The sequence below is a fragment of the Neopsephotus bourkii genome, unplaced genomic scaffold (assembly GCF_033783945.1).
Source record: "Neopsephotus bourkii isolate Nb327-2 ecotype Australia unplaced genomic scaffold, CSIRO-AGI_Nbou_v1 NB_1634, whole genome shotgun sequence".
NCBI lineage: Eukaryota > Metazoa > Chordata > Aves > Psittaciformes > Psittacidae > Neopsephotus > Neopsephotus bourkii.
In genome coordinates this window covers 211,398-231,686 of record NW_026902109.1, presented here as the reverse complement: position 1 = coordinate 231,686, position 20,289 = coordinate 211,398, and the positions used below count along the sequence as shown (strand labels likewise).

General features: G+C 42.8%; 1 protein-coding gene across 2 annotated transcripts in view; it reads right to left on the bottom strand.

Annotated features, from left to right (window-relative positions):
* SGMS1 (sphingomyelin synthase 1) overlaps positions 1–20,289 on the bottom strand; it is a 103,154-nt gene that overhangs the window by 65,447 nt on the left and 17,418 nt on the right. The window contains exon 2 of one of the 2 annotated variants that reach the window (XM_061373848.1): positions 14,017–14,057. The exons of the other annotated variant lie outside the window; for it this stretch is intronic. The gene's annotated coding sequence lies outside the window, so the exon portion shown is untranslated. The remainder of the gene's footprint in view (positions 1–14,016; positions 14,058–20,289) is intronic. 2 annotated transcript variants of the gene reach the window in all.

Genomic DNA, 20,289 nt, shown 5'->3' with positions numbered 1-20,289 from the left:
CACCTAATAAAAAAATAATTGATTTTATTGTCACCTAACAAAAAATGAAATTTGAGCCATAGAGGAGAACATACCTTTCCTGTGTTACATGGAAGCTTTAAACTGTACTAGAGAAGTTTGTGCAATGTGGTTTTCCATATGCTGTTGAGACTTACAATTAACTTAAAATCTTTCCTTGTAGTTCAGAGTTAAGGGTCCTGTATGTTGTAGAATTTGTCAAGGAGGGTTTGTGTCGGTAATTTCTGGGGACTTCTTTATTTCTCACTAAAAATGGTCTGGATTTAGATGTTAAAGACCAGCCCTTTTGCCGAAACTCATTAGTCATTTTTATCTTGAACTTGAAAAATTGATGGTCAGGTTTGAGATCCTCAGGACAGTGAGAAGAGCATGCAGCAATCACAGTATCACAGTATGTTAGAGATTGGAAGGGACCTCAAAAGATCATCTAGTCCAATCCCCCTGCTGGAGCAGGAACACCTAGATAAGGTTACACAGGAACGTATCCAGGCGGGTTTTGAATGTCTCCAGAGAAGGAGACTCCACAACCTCCCTGGGCAGCCTGTTCCAGTGTTCCGTCACCCTCACTGAGTAGAAGTTTCTTCTCAAGTTTAAGTGGAACCTCTTGTGTTCCAGTTTGCACCCATTTCCCCTTGTCCTTTCATTGTTTGCCACTGAGAAGAGCCTGGCTCCATCCTCGTGACACTCCCCATTTATATATTTATATACACTAATAAGGTCACCCCAAAAAGTCTCACTGCCCTGGACTTCAAGCAGGCAGACTTTGCCCTCTTCAGGAACCTGCTTAGTAAGGTTCCATGGGATATAGCCCTACAGGGCAGGGGGGCCCAAGACTGTTGACCGATATTCAAGGATCACCTGCTACAATCTCAGGAGTGTTGCATCCCAACTAGAAGGAAGTGCAGCAGGAGGGCCAGGAGACCTCCTTGGATGGATAAGGAGCTGCTGAGGAGACTTTGGGGGAAAAAAGAGGCTTATAAAAGGTGGAAGCAAGGTCAGGTGGCGTGAGAAGAGTACAGGGATGTTGTCCCGGAAGCTAGGGACCAGGTTGGGAAAGCTAAGGCCCAGCTGGAATTAAACTTGGCTAGGAATGTTAAGGATAACAGGAAGGGATTCTACAGGTACATTGCAAATAAAAGACAGACTAGGGACAATGTGAGCCCTCTCTAGAAGCTGTCGGGAGAACTGGCGACCCTGGACATGGAAAAGGCTGATTTTCTTAATGACTTAATTGCCTCGGTTTTCATCCGCAAATGCTCTTGACCACACCACCCAAGTCTTGGAAGGCAGAGGCAGGTACTGTGAAAATGAAGAGCTTAGGCCCACTGTAGGAGAGGATCTGGTTCGAGAGCATCTTAAGAATCTGAACGTGCACAAGTCCATGGGACCTAATGAAATGCATGGGTCCTGAAGAAGCTGGCAAATGAACTTGCTAAGCCACGGTCCATCATATTTGAAAAATCACAGCAGCCAGGTGAAGTTCCCGACAGCTGGAAAAAGGGAAATATAACCCCCATTTTCAAGAAGGGGAAAATGGATGACCCGGGGAATTACACACCAGTCAGTCTCACCTCTGTGCCTGGCAAAATCTTGGAGCAGATTCTCCTGGAAGGCATGCTAAGGCACATGAAAAACAACAAGGGGCTTGGTGACAGCCAGCATGGCTTCACTAAGGGGAAATCCTGACTGACCAATTTGGTGACCTTCTATGATGGGGCTACAGAACTGATGGACAGGGGTAGAGCAGTTGATGTCATCTATCTGGACTTGTGCAAAGCATCTGACACTGTACCACAGGACATCCTTGTCTCTAAATTGGAGAGACATCAACTTGATAGGTGGACCACTCGGTGGATAAAGAACTGGCTGGATGGCTGCACACAAACAGGTCAATGTCTCAATGCCTGGCTGGAGACCAGTAACGAATGGTATCCCTTAGGGATCGGTGTTGGGACTAGTCTTGTTCAACATCTTCGTCACTGACATGGACAGTGGGATTGAGTGCGCCCTCAGCAAGTTTACCAATGACACCAAGCTGTGTGGTTCCGTTGATACGCTGGAGGGAAGGAATGCCATCCAGAGGGACCTTGACACGCTTGTGAGGTGGGCTGATGCCAGCCTTATGAAGTTTAACCATGCTAAGTGCAAGGTCCAACACCTGGGTTGGAGCAATCCCAGACACAGCTACAGGCTGAGCAGAGAAGAGATCCAGAGCAGCCCTGAGGAGAAGGACTTGGGGGTGCTGGTTGATGAGAAAATGAACATGAGCCAGCTTCAGTGTGTGCTTGCAGCTCAGAAAGCCAACCGTATCCTGGGCTGCATCAAAAGCAGTGTGAGCAGCAGGTTGAAGGAGGTGATCCTGCCCCTCTGCTCTGCTCTCCTAAGACCTCACTTGGAGTATTGTGTGCAGTTCTGGTGTCCTCAACATAAAAAGGACATGGATCTGTTGGAACAAGTCCAGAGGAGGCCACGAGGATGATCAGGGGACTGGAGCACCTCTTGTATGAAGACAGGCTGAGAAAGTTGGGGCTATTCAGCCTGGAGAAGAGAAGGCTGCGCAGAGACCTCATAGCAGCCTTCCAGTATCTGAAGGGGGCCTATAAGAATACTGGGGTGGGACTGTTCATTAGGGACTGTAGTGATAGGAGAAGGGGTCACAGGTTAGAACTTCAACAGGGGAAGTTTAGATTGAATATAAGGAAGAAGTTCTTTACTGTAAGAGTGGTGAGGAATTGGAATGGGTTGCCCAGGGAGCCTGGCAGTGTTCAAGGCCAGGTTGGACAGAGCCTTGGGTGCCCTGGTTTAGTGTGAGTTGTCCCTGCCTATGGCAGGGGGGTTGGAACTTGATGATCTTAAGGTCCTTTCCAACCCTAACTATTCTATGATTCTATGATTTGTGCAAAGTGCGTTCCTTACCTTTTCTGCCTCTCGCCTTTCACAGATACGGCATACAGCTCAGGGAGCTCCCAAGGCTATGTTTACACCAGCTTTCCAATAAACTATTAGTAAATCTTGAGGAATTTAGTGATGCGTCAGTGTCTGGAGATGGCTGCAGTGAAGCTCCACAATGCACAAAAGTGCAAAGAGGAACATAAAAGTAGGAGCCTGCTCTAGACAAGATGTTTAAGTCTGCCTAGATGAAGCTTGGATGGGTACATGATGTGAACAGCTGGGAAGAGTCACAGAGTACTTCAGTGACAGAGCAGACATCTTCCATTAGAATTACAAAAACTCTCAGCATTTTAATATCAAATAATCTATCCAATATTTGCTATATACTTACCACCATGGAGCAAAATATATTAGATATAACATTTTGTCTTCCTAGTTAGTACACAGAAACCTGTCAAAACAGTAGCTGACAGCATTTCAACTCTTCACTGGAAATGGAGACAGCAGAGGGAGGGGGAGCACAGGCGGGGTGTGGGAGCTAAAAAAAAATTAAAAACCCCATCAAATCAACAACTTTTTGTTTTAACCCATCTTGAAAACAAATCTATGAGAACAAAGAAAAACATTTAACGAATTAACTGAAACAAAGCATATTGTGCAAGAATCTCAGTAACTGTATAATCTGTGGAATAATAAAACTGCAAAACCATGGAGTAATTTAAAACAACTACATCTGTCATTCAAATAATGAACGAACTAGTCAGTACTTATCCAATAAAGAGAACGCTATTTAATAGGGTCTAACACAGGAACAGAGCCTGTTGGATCCATGTAATGACGCTGGGGGAAAAGAGCCCATTAATAACGCAGCTTCCCAAAAGCCACACAAAACAGAAGTATCGTAATCAGAGCCTACATCACCTGGGTCTAAGGGGATGCCCAGATTCATTAAATCCTTCAGCTCAGTGAATACAGGTTTGCTGAATGCAAAGAAACCAGACATAAACTAGAAAGCAAAACAAGATTAGAGATCAGCAAGATGGCATTCCCCATGTGAATACAAATAAGCAAGACATTTTGAACTACTTCCAGCATGACTTCAGCATGAAGTAACATTTGCGTTTCAGCGTAATAGCTGATCTTTCAACTGCATGATAAGAGCTACAGGGACAGACACACAGTAGCCCCAGAGCTTTAGATCAGCTACTCGGCCTTCAAAGGAGGCGAAGAGAGTTGCATGAGAGCTGTGCTGTATTTCAAAGCAGAAACTGCCTTTCAGATAAACACTAGATGTTTCTATGCACAGTTTTCAAGGACTTGAACCCTAAGTAGATTACACAGGCTGTTTCAGTATTTGCTAGGTGCCCTGTCCCATCCCCAGGCCTCTCAGGTAGATGTGACACTCTAAAGGAGTTGGGATGGCACTAGCCACCAAAGGCCAATGAAATCTCATGTACATTAATAGTAAGAATTACGCCAAAACAAAAACAAGCACAAGCAAACAAGATGCAAAGGAAGACAGAAAACCCCTTTTCTGCTTGAACACGTGTGAGACCTGGTGAGCACACCCTTAGAGGAAATCCTGTTACTTGGGTCTGCAAATTATGAATGAATCTCTAAGTCAGAGCCTCAGGAAAAAGGAAAGGTTATTTTCTGATTCAGTTAACAAATCTGGATATGCTCGTTCTGGCTGGGGTAGAGTTAATTTTCTTCACAGAAGCTGGTATAGGGCTATGGTTTGGAATCATAACACAGGGATGTTTTCCTTTTTGCTGAGCAGTGCTCACACAGAGTTAAGGCCTCTTCTGCCTCTCACCCCACCAGCAAATAGGCTGGGGGTACACAAGAAGCTGGGAGCAGAGACAGCTGGGACAGCTGATTCCAACTGATCAAAAGGATATTCCATGCATTATGGAGTCATGCTCAGTATATAAAGCTGGGGGAAGAAGCAAGAGGGGAGAGGAAGGGGGGAGAAGTTTGTAGTGATGGCATTTGTCTTCCCAAATAACAGTTACACACAATGAAGCCCTGCTGTCCTGGACATGGCTGAACACCTGCCTGCCCATGGGAAGTGGTGAACGGATTCCTTGGTTTGCTTTTCTTGTGTGGACAGCTTTTGCTTTCCCCGTAAACTGTCTTTGTCTCAACCCATGAGCTCCCTCATTTTTACCTGTCTGGTTCTCTCCCCCATCCCAACACAGGGAAAGTGAGTAAGCGGCTGCGTGGGGCTTTTGCCACTGGCTGGGGTTAAACCATGACACTGGAAAAGGAAGATTCTCTCCTTGGATTAAGGATTAATCAGCAGCATGTATGGCCTGTTTTCATTAACTGTGTTGTTTCCTGCTAGCACATCCTTTGCCTTTTCCAAGAAACAGGGAAGCAACTAGTGTCTAACGGCAAACGAATTAAGAGACAAGAGTGAAATTAACAGCAGCTACCTGCTTTATGCTACTTGCTTACAAAGATCCAGCCAAGCTATTTAATAAGCAGTAATGGCTAGGGAATCTACCAAAGTTGAATTTGATCGATCCAAACAAACTGAGCACAGGGCACATACAATATCTGCTCCAAAACTCAGTGTGGGGTAAGCACCCAAGATGTTAACAACATTGGTTCTCTACTTGGGACTACTCACTACTCTCTTGGTATAACAATGACATGGGAGGAGGCAGCAGCAGCACATGAGACCACAGCCCGGACCCAGGCACTGCCAGGGGACTGCACAAGTTCACTCTTCATCCTCCTCACTTTTAAAACATAACCTGCAGACTCTGCGTTTTTACCAAAACCACCCATCATTGGCAACTTCAAGCACAAGCATTCCTAGCAGCAAAGGTATTACTTAAAAAGTCAATGTCCCAAGGAACTTATGTCCTACAGAGGATACAGTAAAACTCTAAATCCACATTCAGTTACATAGGTGATTAATAAATTTCCCCAAAGGTGCTTTTACATGTACAAGACAACACCCAGAAACTAGTCACTGCATTTAATGGAGATTATCTCCTATGCATTTGACATTTCACAGGGTGGTGGTGTATTTTTGTTGGGGCTTGTTCGTGGGGTTTTGGAGGGGTGGGCAGGTTGCTTTGTTTAAAAACCAACACAATCACATCTGCCCTAGCCGACTTTTGCCCATTTAACTGGAAAATATGATGGCTGAAAATCTCCGTGCCTGTTAAATTAACAAGTAGTCTGCAAGTCTGCACTGGAATTTTAATATAACCATTCCAAGTTTCGCTGTTTTAATACATATTTTTATTTCTGAACACGCAACTTAAGTAAAAATATTTTCAAAATACACAAAACATGCTGAGGCTCTGTTCCCATGGAGTTAAATTTTGTGTATAAAAGCATACCTGACAGTAACAAGCTTACACAAGAATCATTAAGAGATGCAGAAATTGAGTTCCAGCCATAAACCACAGCCTTACACCGCACTGTCTGCTTTAAATAATCACTATTACATTGTCATTACACAGCAATCAGTGTGTTTGCTTTGCCTTCCGAGTCCAGACAGCTGCCATGGTCAGAACCATTAAGTGCTATAAAAAAGTAACACTCGGTTTCTCCTTTAAAGCCATTGAAGTTTAAATTTAAAGAGAATTCAAGCAGCTATTTAAAAGCACACAGAGTGCCAAGCCGGAGGATGAGTATATTTATATAACAAAAGGCTTCCTGGATTATTTTAAGGCTCTAGCTCTGTAAAGCTAACAATTGAGGAAAGGGAACTTTTCCCTTTGTTTAAAAAATAGCACTCAAACTAAAAAGAAAAAAAAGGGGGAGGGAAGCCATTGAAAAGACAACAGTATCTTGATAGTGTACTCAGATCCCTAGATCTCAGGAACAAGACATCCATGTGCTTTGTGACCTCACGAGTTTGGACATATGTTGCCATATACTGAGACAAGCACACAAAAAAATAGAGAGGTGTGAAGTACCAAAGCACCTGCAAGTAGTATATTTACATAAATTACAAAGTACGCCACACACCCAAGGGTATTCGGTTTGAATGATGTTCCATGGAGCAAAGCAGCCTTGTACCTCTTGTACCCGTTGGTGTTCAACCCCTATTAAACCTGCATTAAATTTTAAGTAAAAGATTACTACATTATTCATCATGTTTGTGTACTGGATCCAGGGAAAACAAAAGTTGAATCAATACAGTGACATGAGCTTGTGGTGTCTGGTAGAAGTGTCTTCCACTCTTAATATCCATACAGTTGAAGGAGCATACAGAAAATAGAATTTTTTCATGACTGTGCAGGGTTTGGCTGGAGTAGTTAATATTATTCATAGTAGCTGGTATGGGCTATGGTTTGGATTTGTGCTGCAAACAGTGTTCATAACAGAGGGATATCTTCCTTTTCACAGAGCAGTGCTTACACAGAATAAAACCGACTTCTGCCTCTCATTCCACCTCAGGTAGGCTGAGGGTGCACAAGGAGTTGGGAGGGATGCAGCTAGGACAGTGACCTCAACTGACCAAAGGGATATCCCATGCATTATGGAGTCATGCTCAGTATATAAAGCTGGGGGAAGAAGAAGGAGGTGGGGGAAGTCTATAGTGATGGCATTTGTCTTCCCCAAGTAACAGTTATACTTGATGGAGTCCTGCTGTCCTGGGCATGGCTGAACACCTGCCTACCCATAGAAAGTGGTGAACGAATTCCTTGGTTTGCTTTTCTTACATATATGGTTTTTGCTTCCCCTATTTAACTGTCTTTATCTCAACCCACAAGTTCTCTGACTTTTACCCTTCTGATTCTCTCCACCATCCCAACATGGGGAGATTGAGTGAGCAGCTGCACAGGGCTTATCTAGCACTTGGGGTTAAACTGTGACACAAGCTAAATACTACAGTTTGTCCAGAACAGCTATCACATAGATGCCAGCTTTCAGAAAGCAGCAACTGCAGAAAGCTAATCATAACAATTCACCTTACAAGGGACACAAAAATAAATAAATAAATAAATAAACCCATTCCCTAATTTTCAGCAGCATTGATACTTAGTCATGACTTTTTTCATTATTTTTAATTACTGATGGTATTTATTAAGAGTATCTGCAGAAGCACTACTAAACATCTTAACTGTACAACACAAGATTTAGAGGAATGCAGTACTGTGACATCTATAGGAGAGGGGCTAAAATCAACTTTCCAAAACCAAATTTGCCTGGGGCACCTGCAGGAAGAACTTCAACTGCATTTAAAGAATGACAACTGAAAGCTGCTTTTCTGGTCTGTCCCTTTTCCCAGCCTCTCAGAACAGCCAGTTCAGCCTCAATAATATTAAAGAATACTTTGAGAAAAAGGCAACAGCTTCCCCAGCTGGGACAGGAAGGCCTTGGTTTGTTCAGTGTGCTGGTCAAGCAGGTTACAAACAAATAAGTAATAGTTTTAAACACACACTCTTTCCTAGAACCTCTGTGCCCAACAGTTCCATTTTTATTCTCTGATTCTTACAACACCCCTCTAGCTCCTACATCAGTCATGAAGCTTTCAAAGCACAGAACAAACCCAACAAGACCAGGAAAATCTCCCACGACATCTTTCAGTAAATCCTTGCAGTTTCAAATGATTATTGAAAGACAAAAGCATAACTACAGGCAGCAAGAAAGGGCATATGCCCCATTCATTTTCTTTTTGCAGGTCATTCTCTACATCTAATGCAGAACTAGGAACAGAAACCAGGTATTCCAGCTGCCAGACTGGTTGTCTACCCTACGTATCACTCTAGCTTCTACAGCCAGAATGGCAAAGATTTACTAAGAAGTAAGGGGTTGGAAGCATCTACACACAAACTGCATCTTCTTTGCCCTAATTGTCCTTACCTGGAAGCAGGACTCAATTTGGTCCAGGGTACCACAGACCAGAAGTCATGTATTCACAAATTCATGGGAATCTCAGTGTTTCACTCTTGAAAGCCATACCCAGTTCCAGTGATATGCAGAGCACCTTTTATTTAACAAAAAGAGCGATCAGGCAGAACAATTCTTGAGATACACATTGCCACTGGAAGCATAAACTAAAGAAATAAATCTCAATGTTTTCTTTGAAGTGAGCTGATAAAAGTCACCCAGGCTCTAAACCAAGCAACACACAAGACAATAGGTTTTGCTGACAAATAAGCTGCAGGGGGAGCAGAGGAAGAAGTCTGAAAGCCTTTTCTGCTATTCTTCAAGATAATCAACATCATTTACAAGAGAGAGGAAGCGCCTGCACCAAAGCAAAAACAAAGTGTAAAAAAAAATCAAAATGCATTTGACCAAGATCCCCAAGTGGCAGCACGCAGGTAACAGGCTTCTCTTTATCCCTGTTACTCAGCTTTTGCACAGCCAAACATTAGAGTTGGCAGCAGTAGACAAACCACAGAGCCTTGTGGCTATGAAGCAGATACACTCTTCACCCAACCCTCCAGCTTTCAAGGGAGGCAAAACCAGGGGGGAAATTTGAAAGAGAACCAGCCGCCTTTTGCAAGGCTGTTTAAATTAACTTTTGGGCAAGAGAAAACCAGATGGTCTCCCTACTCCACTCACATTAGTTAGAAAACTGTGATTCATACACTTGCATTCAAATACTAGTTGGGGGATGGGGTAGGAAATCAAATTCTGCTTGCTGAAGCAAAACCAAATCCAAATAACTGACTGCTGGGAAGCAAGCAACCTTCATCATCACAATTCTGCTTTCTTGGACTCCTTTTTAGCTATATTTAGGATTATTTGGAAATTCTTGCCTCATCCTCAAGATTAATCCATCAGAGTGCTTCAAGGAGGGCGCCACGAAGCACCCCCTGCTAGAAACACCCCTCTGAGCACCCACCAGCCCAGACTCCAGTGGCCAGAAGATTCTTCTCTGCTTTTTGTTGATCCAGATGAAGCCATGGCACACTGCCAGCAACAAACCCTGCTACCCTGCCCTGTTTGCTGTAAGATTGCACTAATAAGAGCTAATGTCCACAAAATGAGTTATCCGTCCCATGAACACCTACCGGCACGTCTTCAGTAAGGAGGAAGGCCCTAGTTCCATAAGTAACTGTGCTATTATCTCCTAACAACAGCCACCCTCCCAAACACGTCATACTCCCTCTGCTCACAAAGCACTCACTCATCTTGCAAAGTTTTATGAAGTACAAGAAGCCGCCCATCTGCTGAGAGCAGCATCGGCATGAACAGCAAGAAAGCCAGCCTGGTGTCTCCCTCCCTGCATCCAGAGGGAAAGCTCCAGATTCTGCGTACCCACTCTTCTAGGAAAGATGGTGTCCCCTGTCATTCCCCCCCACCCCACCCTGATCCAAGACATGGTAAAGCATAAACTGGCTCTCAAACACAAACTCACATTTTAGTGTGAGGTGTTCCTGCCCATGGCAGGGGGGTTGGAACTTGATGATCTTAAGGTCCTTTCCAACCCTAACTATTCTATGATTCTGTGACTTTTGATGAGCAAATCATGAATCAGCATATGCTGCTGAACACTACAAGCACTCCCAAGATGTTTGACACTAGCTGTAGACTCTCACTCTCCTGTACAAACAGCTTTAAGGATGCCCCTTCTGCCACATACAGAATTATTTCTGAGGCAGTTAGAAAAAAGTTACACTGACAGCAGAACTGTATGGCAAGGTTTGATAAGAGCTCCTTCCTATCTTTCCTGTGGCACACATAGCGCTTCATTATTTTTTAAAAACGCTAACATTTTTTATATACTTCTCAGAAAAGATCCATCTTATCTAAATCAATTAGCACGTGAGCCAGACTCCTCCATCCTCTGCTCCTTCCCCCAGAGTAAGGCCCTTCTGCTCACACAGCAGTGGCTTTTGCCCTGCTGGAGTACAGACTGCCAAGTTCAGAGCCCAGTTTCCTTAAACTGCTTGCTACTATCTTTATGGAAGTAGTTCAGCTTCTCGCACTGCTAAGCAATACCAAGCCATAAGAGCACGAGAGAAGCTCACTTCTATTTTAGCATATAACATGACAACACTCAGCTCTGTCAGGTTTAAGAACCTGAATGTACACAAGTCCATGGGTCCTAATGAAATCTATCCACAGGTCCTGAAGGAGCTGGTAAATGACATTGCTAAGCCGCTGGCCATCATATTTGAAAAATCATGGCAGCCAGGTGAAGTCCCCAACAACTGGAAACAGGGAAATATAACCCCCATTTTCAAGAAAGGGAAAATGGATGACCCAGTGAATTACAGACCAGTCAGTCTCACCTCTGTGCCTGGCTAAATCTTGGAGCAGATTCTCCTGGAAGGCATGCTAAGGCACATGAAAAACAACAAGGTGCTTGGTGACAGCCAGCATGGCTTTACTAAGGGGAAATCCTGCCTCACCAATTTGGTGGCCTCCTATGATGGGGCTAAGGAACTGATGGACAGCGGTAGGGCGGTTGATGTCATCTACCTGGACTTGTGTAAAGCGGTCGACACTGCCCCACACAACATCCTTGTCTCTAAATTGGAGAGACATCAATTTGATGAATGGACCACTCGGTGGATAAAGAACTGGCTGGAGGGCCGCACACAAAGAGTTGTGGTCAATGGCTCAATGTCCATCTGGAGATCAGTAACGAGTGGTGCCCCTCAGGGATTGGTGTTGGGACCGCTCTTGTTCAACATCTCTGTCGGCGATGTGGACAGTGGGATTGAGTGCGCCCTCAGCAAGTTTGCCGATGACACCAAGCTGTGTGGTTTGGCTGATACGCTTGAGGGAAGGAATGCCATCCAGAGAGACCTTGACACGTTTGTGAGGTGGGCTGATTCCAACCTCATGAGATTTAACCATGCCAAGTGCAAGGTCCAACACCTGGGTCGGAACTGCTACAGGCACAGCTACAGGCTGGGCAGAGAAGAGATTCAGAGCAGCCCTGTGGAGAAGGACTTGGGGGGGTTGGTCGATGAGAAAATAAACATGAGCCAGCTTCAGTGTGTGCTCACAGCCCAGAAAGCCAACCGTATCCTGGGCGGCATCAAAAGCAGCGTGACCAGCAGGTCAAAGGAGGTGATCCTGCCCCTCGTGAGACCTCACTTGGAGTATTGTGTGCAGTTCTGGTGTCCTCAACATAAAAAGGACATGGAACTGTTGGAACAAGTCCAGAGGAGGGCCACAAGGATGATCAGAGGACTGGAGCACCTCCTGTATGAAGACAGGCTGAGAAAGTTGGGGCTGTTCAGCCTGGAGAAGAGAAGGATGCTTGGAGACCTCATAGCAGCCTGCCAGTATCTGAAGGGACCTACAAGGATGCTGGAGAGGGACTCTTTGCTAGGAACTGTAGTGATAGGATGAGGGGTAATGCTTAAATCTTAAACAAGGGAAGTTTAGATTAGATATAAGGAGGAAGTTCTTTACTGTGTGGGTGGTGAGGCACCGGCATGGGTTGCCCAGGGAGGCTGTGAATGCTCCATCCCTGGCGGTGTTCAAGGCCAGGTTGGACAGAGCCTTGGGTGACATGGTTTAGTGCAAGGTGTCCCTGCCCATGGCAGGGGGGTTGGAATGAGATGATTTTAAGGTCCTTTCCAATCCTAACTATTCTATGATTCTGTGTCTGTGATACCGCTTGCTCTAACATCTGCAGTGTTTCTTTCATGCAGAAGCACGAGCTGAGAACAATTCTGATGGTTTTGATGCCATTAATATTAACGTCTGCCAGTCTTGTTCTCCCTATCACAAGATGGCTAAGAAATACCAGTCATTGTCAATAGCACCCAAACATCCTGTACTGCATTGCTAGCTAACTCAGAATATATGCACCATTTTATAACACGTCATCTAATAAACCAGCAAAGCCTCAAGCTTAGGGCAGGCTTAGAGTAGAAGCTGCATCTCTGGTGAATCTATTTAAATAAATTACAGCTTGCAGAAACCTGCAGGATTTCCAGAAAGAGCACATTCCTTTTATTAATATTTAAATGTTTTTCAGATGAACACTAACATCCATGTCATCCCTGCAGAATTATAAGCTAACCAACCATCTGCACGATTTAGGAGAATATATATCCATATCTAAGGGCAACTTTTCGAGTCTTTACAGAATTAAAAATGTCTTGTCTGTCCATCAGCTGTGCCTGAAAAGCACAGACATGAAGCTGTTGAGGATTCTCCTCCACCTCTTTTCCTTTCCACTTAACACATATATACAAGTGGCACTGTTGTAAAACGAGGAAGTGTAGGCTGCTGTCTTACTTTCTTATCAAACATAAGCAGCAAGGATCAGGAATGTCTGCAAAGCCTGGGTTAACCAGCTACCAAACGTGGCACCTCATGATTACAGCGGCATTTTCATCTTACACCCTAGCACAGTAAGGCAGGCACATTTCACTGGCATCTTTGCTTCTCATTTGCCAGACACACCAAAGTACTTTTTAAAATACACTGGAGAAATTCAGCTTAAATAGATCACTTGCATGAGCTGGCCAACCCAGTATGCTTGTGGATTAAAGAAGCCAAATTAATTGATTAAAAGACAACGTAAGGGATTTTGAGAGAAAGTTTAGCCAATGTCTAAGATGTCATTTTAATCCTCCTCACAGTTAATTCTTCGAATTTAGGAAGCCAGTAAAATTTGTGATGCACTTCTGACACAGAAAACCTCTCCAAAGGCATGCTAATCATGAACTATTTTGCAAATTGCTCCTAATCTACAGTTGTTTGCCTGTGCACACTTCCTGCAGGGACAATAAAATCAGGCAGCAATAAGGTAGAGCTCACTCCCAGTGAAAGGGAACGACCCTGATTTGTTTTATGTAGAGCTGCAGTAGGGAACCATTACCCAAATACTTCCCTCTCCCACCCCAGCTTTTGCTGTTGTATTTTAGAGTAACTTCCATTTTACATTTTTTTGTCTTTAATTGTAAAAAAGCGTAATATTTTTAGATTCCATTTCTATTTGAGAAAGATTTAGAGATAATTCCCCCCTGCCAGACACACCGCATTGTTAACCAGTGCTTGGTGAAGCACTAAAGGAGGCAGCCCATTTCTTGTACGGAAAGATCGTAGCCAAATGCTGCAAACTCATTCCTAGTGTCCCAAAGACCTGAGAAAACTGTTATCACCGCTGACAGCAACATAATTACATTAATTCACAAGATTTATTTATGGGATTACCTTTGTGAGTTCTTCCAACATGTCATTGACTGAACAAGACTCTGTGAACAAAACAGAGGGGAGGAAGCTCAGACTTCAGTGACGTATGAACAAAACTGTTTGCAGCAAGCACACCTTCTTCACTATTAAAATTTGCACTTAGCACAGAAGTACATAACTGTGACCAGTCTCACATTTAAGACACCTGTGTACTTTCTGCACTAGACTGTAAAACACCAGCTTTGACTTTCATTTTATGGTGTAAATAGGGTGAAGTATAATTTTTAGAAGGGGGGAGGGGGAAACTGTATGAGCACCAGTTAAGATGACAACTTTTGAGTTCTCTTACTAAATAATTACAGGAGAGACAGGAGATATAACAAAGGAGGAAAGCCACTTCCAGTGAGAAACAAACAGATCCAAAACCCCCTTTTGCCTGTTGCCTGGATTTATTTTTAGGTCATGTCACTGGAGGTCTAGCACATGACTACACAACAAACAGCAATCCCATTTAAAGGAAAATGTCTCTTCCCCCCATTTCTAAAATAGTAATTCCCCTCCTCAGACCTCCTCACCACCTTGCAGTTCAGCCTTCCAAAAAAAAAAAAAAAAACCTCATAGGACACACACCTCTCCACAAATCTGACCCCAACGTTGCCGAGTCCCTTTACCACTTAGGGTCCCAGCTGCCCAGAGACACTTGGAATCTTTACAATAGATGAACACTAAGACACTGTGAAGTAACTTGGTAGACACCAACATTTTCAACTGCCCCTGCAGGGTGAGATGCTAAAAATTTCCAATACTCACCAGAAAATAATTTGAAGATAGATAGCTGAGATGAGTTAACTCTAAACCAAGCAAGCTATTATTAGGCTAGAAAACATTAATAAAATGAAACACACTGCAACTAACTCATAGTTAGGTCATTTTCAGGATATCAGCAGTCAGACCTATCTAGGTAATTTCCCCTGGTTATAAAAACCCTTGGTCTGGTTATTTAGACGGATAATACTTGCTGAATCATTATTTAGAAGGAAGTTTCCACTATTACATATAGCTCCCACTAGCAGTTTAATTAGTGCACATACACATATGTATGTATTATAAGGACTTTCTTGAAAGCCTCAGCTTTGTTCATAATCTCAAGGCATACTGTTACAACATTTTTCTGAATGCAATGCTGTCTGCTGCAATATTCGCTTCTGAAACACATGTTCCTTCCTTACTGGCAAATCCACCAAGGACTGCTTCAACCTGTAATCAGCAAACCTACTCATAAAAGGTCACATGCCTCTTCCCGAAAAGCAACTAGAAAATGACAAGCCTTCCCTTCAGCTGGTGACCTTTCGTACTATACCTTGTGAGCTCATTATGCAAACATGTCATTGATAAAGAATGCACAGTACAAACTGGGATACAGACCTCACTGTCAGTCTTGCAACAGATAGTAACAGGAGCAAAGTATCCTGTTTTCTGCCACCAATACGACCTACTTCAAATTGCTTACTATACTGCTTATTTTTACTGATCAAACTGGTGTTTGCCATCTCATGGATCATTTTCCATTGACTGGTAGCTATTGTGGCTTTACAGGAGCTGGAGGAGAATGGGATGAAAACAGAGGAGTCCATGACAAGCACAGCCTACATGCTTGTGCTAAGGGGACAGAGACAGAAATGGTTCACCTCAACCTGCAAGCAACATCATGTGTCATAATTCACACTATATTTAAATACATGACTTCACACACAAAAGCCTTCCTTGTCAAGTTATCTACTGACTCGGAAACTAACCACAGCAGTTTAAATTTAGCTCTTCCCATTTTGCAAGTGCTTTGAAACAAGAAGCCCTTGTTAGACATATTCCACCTTTCCAAGCATTTTTTAAAAGTAATAGCTGATATAAAGCTATTACAAAAAGAGGAATCCAAATAACTTTTTTGGTAAAAGGAGATGCACCCTTCATTGACCAGAGAGTTGAGAAATTGTTGGGATTTTTTTTCAGCCTCTAACATGTGAACAGTTACCATATGAGACTTCACTAGCTGGAATATGGTTCCTGCAGAGTAGTGGTGATGATGGTCTGGGAAGAATGGGAAAACTAAGATATATGCTGGTACGCGTACATGCAGATCTCAAAGGAAGGACAGGCAGAACGGAGAGACAAGGTCATTTACAGACTCTGCAGTCGGTAGAAATTAAGGCAAGTAAGCAGAGCACAAAACCAGATCTGTTGTGTGGTTTTTTTCAGCTCCGGCAGGGTTAAGAGCATTAGTTCAGATTTACTTCTGAAACTCGATACTCAGCTGGTGACTGAATGTCTCCTTTGTGCCCTGCATCAAAGGCAAATACCAGCTTACTCTGGTCTTGCAGCTCCTCCAAGGACATGTGGTGCATTGCGTGGCGTGCACCGAATTCCAGAAGCTGGTGCATTGCATGGAGTTCATCGAACTCCAGAAGCTTCAGTGGATGTTAATGGTTCTCCTGGGCAAGGTCAGGAGATACTTAGTAGGACAGCTGGAAACATGCTGACAAGTTTTGAGCCCATTGCTCAAGCTTTTCAAGCAAGCTAAAACCAACTGGCTTCATGAAGCACATTAAAACCTTCACTGGAGAAAAAAAAAACCAACAAACCACCACACAAAAACCAGTCAAACAAACAAAAAAACCTAAACACATTCTCCACTCATCTGGCAAATGCAACTCCAAATGTGCCCAAGCAGCTCACCCTACATTACATCAGCAGTTAAAAATATTTTGAGTACGTAAAAATGTGCTGTTAGCAACAATGACATTTATAAAGGATGTTTCTTTAAACCCTTTTAAGCTCTTAAAATATCATTTAGTACTTTGTATGTGGGTCTCTTCTACACAATTTACAAAATAATTATACTGCTCTTGTAACAACAAATTGCCTTGTATGCCCGCACGGGCAGCTGTCCCATGCTATTTTAACCTCCTTTTCAGTTCACCTTACTGTCCAGCAAAACTCAATCAAAGAAAGGCTGTGAAATGGAAAAACAGAAGATATCTTTCCCATAACACCTCTGGGCTGAAGCCAGAATATCCAAGTTCAGTGACCACCTTCCACAGAGATTCCCTTCAGCATTGTCATCACACAACTAAAACCTTGGCATTTGCTTCCACTATTACAACCCTCAAATTCAGTCACTCCAAGCTTCAGGGTTTTTAAGTTAACACCATCCCCATGCAACAAAAAATAAAAATCAAAGCTGCTCTGCTCCGTAAGTTGAATGAACATGTAAGAGCAGCTGAACAGCGTACCTGATGTCTGACAAGGCTCTCTCTGAGGCTTTGACTACCTTCAGCTCCAGGAGTTTCTTAAAACTGTATTGAGGTTTAAGGGGATGAATGCTTGGGAAACCTCTCATCCAAATACTTCTTCAGCTTCCCCACCCTCCCACACCAACTCACTTATCCCTGCTAAACTTTGCATCCATAACATTATCTGGCAAGGAGTCCAAACACATCCATTGCTGTGCAGAGAGGGGACTACATGCCATTTCCAACTCCTTGGGACTCCAGTTACTGCTGCATCCCATCTCCCACACAGATAAGGTGGAAAGAAATTCTTGTTTTTGGCTTCCAGGCTATTTACAGATTAAACAGGTATGTTTACACTGCTACCACCTAACTTCTAAATTGTCACAAGGGTTTTCTCCCTCAGCTCTTTCTCCTAAATATATGTCAGGTTACAAACCACAGATTGAAGACACTTCTCTGTAATAACATATGGGAGATGTTTTAGAAAACCTTTACTGTAAAATAACAAATACGAGAAATGTGCCTTTTCTGTGCAAGAAAAAATATACAAAAATAGACTTCATCTCAAGAGGCTTCTTCATGATTCCTAAGATGTCATATTAATATCTTCAAGTGGCAGAACAACTGATAGTTACATTCTTTCATGAATGTAAATCATCTCTGGTAAAGCATAAATATCTAAATATCAAAAAAGTTTGGCCTCTAATGCTGCTAGCAACATTCAACAAATGACAACAACATACTACATATTTTCTTTAGTATTTAAACAGCCTACAGAATAAAAGGACAGAACAGCAATTCTCCCAACAGGTGACAGAGCTGACCATGAATGACAAATGATAATGCCACTGGTTAACAGTGGGACAATACACATCTGCTAGTGTCAGTGCTAAACCATACCTACCAGATTCACTTTCCAATGCTTTTCTGCCACCACTTGAGGTCTATTTTTCTGCAGTGGAACCTGATAGAGCTGGTGTTAAGCCAGCACTCTGCAAATGCATTTCTAGTTGCTGCAACTTACTACGCAGCAATGTTCAGTGGCAATTCTGGTAAGAAAAACTACTGTGAACTGTTCTATAAATAAAAATTAATCTGGTTACAGATGCCAGTAATTTTTCATACTATAAATGGTTTGGAGTGTGATATGCTCATCAAAATTAACATTTACATACGACACTTTGCCCTGTGACATCCCAACCCTGGCCCTCAACTATGCAGAGGTCCTTGCTCACACTGCAACGTTCACAATGGCTGCATTCCACACTGTGGGTGAAGGTTGCCTTTAAGTGGTTTACACAGAAGGCACAATGCTTTTTTCTTTTTTTTTTTTTTTCCAAAACAATATTTTGGCTCCAAGAAATATTAAAGAAAAACACAGGTTTCATCATTAGCACAGTAAAGAGCTGCAACTGCTGCAGTTATTGCCAGGAAATTTATTCCTTAAGGCTTTAGAGCTATAAAAGACGATTTTGCTAAAGCAAAAAGCACAAACAAAAAGCAGAGTAGAATGCTCTTAACAGATGCTAAAGAGGGTCGTTATAACGTGGTTGAGAACAAGCAGAGGAGGAAGCAAGGGGACCATCTCACTCTGTGTTCAGAGCAGCCCACTGCATCATCAGCAGGAAAAAACTGATGTTGCAACAGAGTAATATAAAACTTAGGGGGTCTTCCCGAGTAAGCAGGCTATGGAAAACCACTATAAAAGTTTTCCCTGCAACCTGGTCTGCAATTTAACTTGCAGTAGTGAAATCCAGCTGGCCAGCAGATCTCTTATACTTAAGTCTTACAATTGTCATGCCCACCTTAAAAACAAAACTACCTAAAGCACATTAGTTAGGCTGCTATTTGAGACAAGAGGAATTAGCTACATATTGGTCACCAGAGACAAAAGCATAACAGTCGACAGAGAAGATTTTAAAACAATCACAATTCAGCACAACTCACTTATCCCAGGGGTAAAGAACTGGAAGACAGGCATATTAAGAACATTATCATTCAAAAGAGGCAAAGCATCTCCTTTTTTGCTCAGAAGTCACTCATTTAAAGACATGCTGTAGACATGCTCTCAACGTATTTGATTCCCGATTCTTGTTTTAGCAGAGGAGAAAAAGCTCAATCAGATGAGGTGTACCTTCTTGCTAAGGCCAGTACACCTAAGCTGGGGGGTAGGCAAAGGGAAAGAGGGATCAGGGGACAGTTATCTCCAGCACTGGTTCTGTAATAGTTATTTTTTAGTTTTTTCTATACTGTCTCCTTTTTTAACTCTGCAGGTTTGCCAGCCTAGAGCTCAGGTGCACGTTTTCCTTGGGTTGTGGTTTTGTTGTTTGACCCTGCCAGGGAATTCCCAACCACAAGCTGGTTCTGCACCAGTTCCTCACTTCCATAAACTGCCCAGTTAACCAATGAACTTCACTCAAGCTACATTACAAATGTAGCATTAACCAAATATAAACAGGGGAAAAGGGAAAGAAAAAAAAAAAAAGAAGAAAAAAACTTTTAAAACAGTGACCTGCGGGTAAGGAAATGTTTTCCTGCTCTGTTTAATTCCCTGTATGAACATTTACAACAAAGTAACACTACATATGTTACATTTTTATGTTTAAAAACACTAGGAGATTCTAAGCTGGGGTAGCAAAACGGCAAGTTACAAACAAATGTATGCACAGAAAAATATGCCCTATGGTTTGATAAGCCGTCTTGTACTACAGAAAGCGTGGACCTTCACATACGTCTTAATCATACTGCCTTAAAAGTTGCAATTCACCCGGTGTGGTCAGACCTTACACAAACAGGAACTGAAAGCAGTGAAACCCAGACAATCCAATACACCAAAAAAACCCCAAAAGAAATAAGTTTGAATAAACCTTGGTCGACTTGGTGCTTACCCTTTATGAGGTTAACTTCAGCCCCACAAGATTTGTTCGAGACTAGTCTTGCATAACACTTAAGTATAAAAATATTAGATGAGTCTCAAGCAAGAGCTAGCAAGTTTATTACAGGTTCC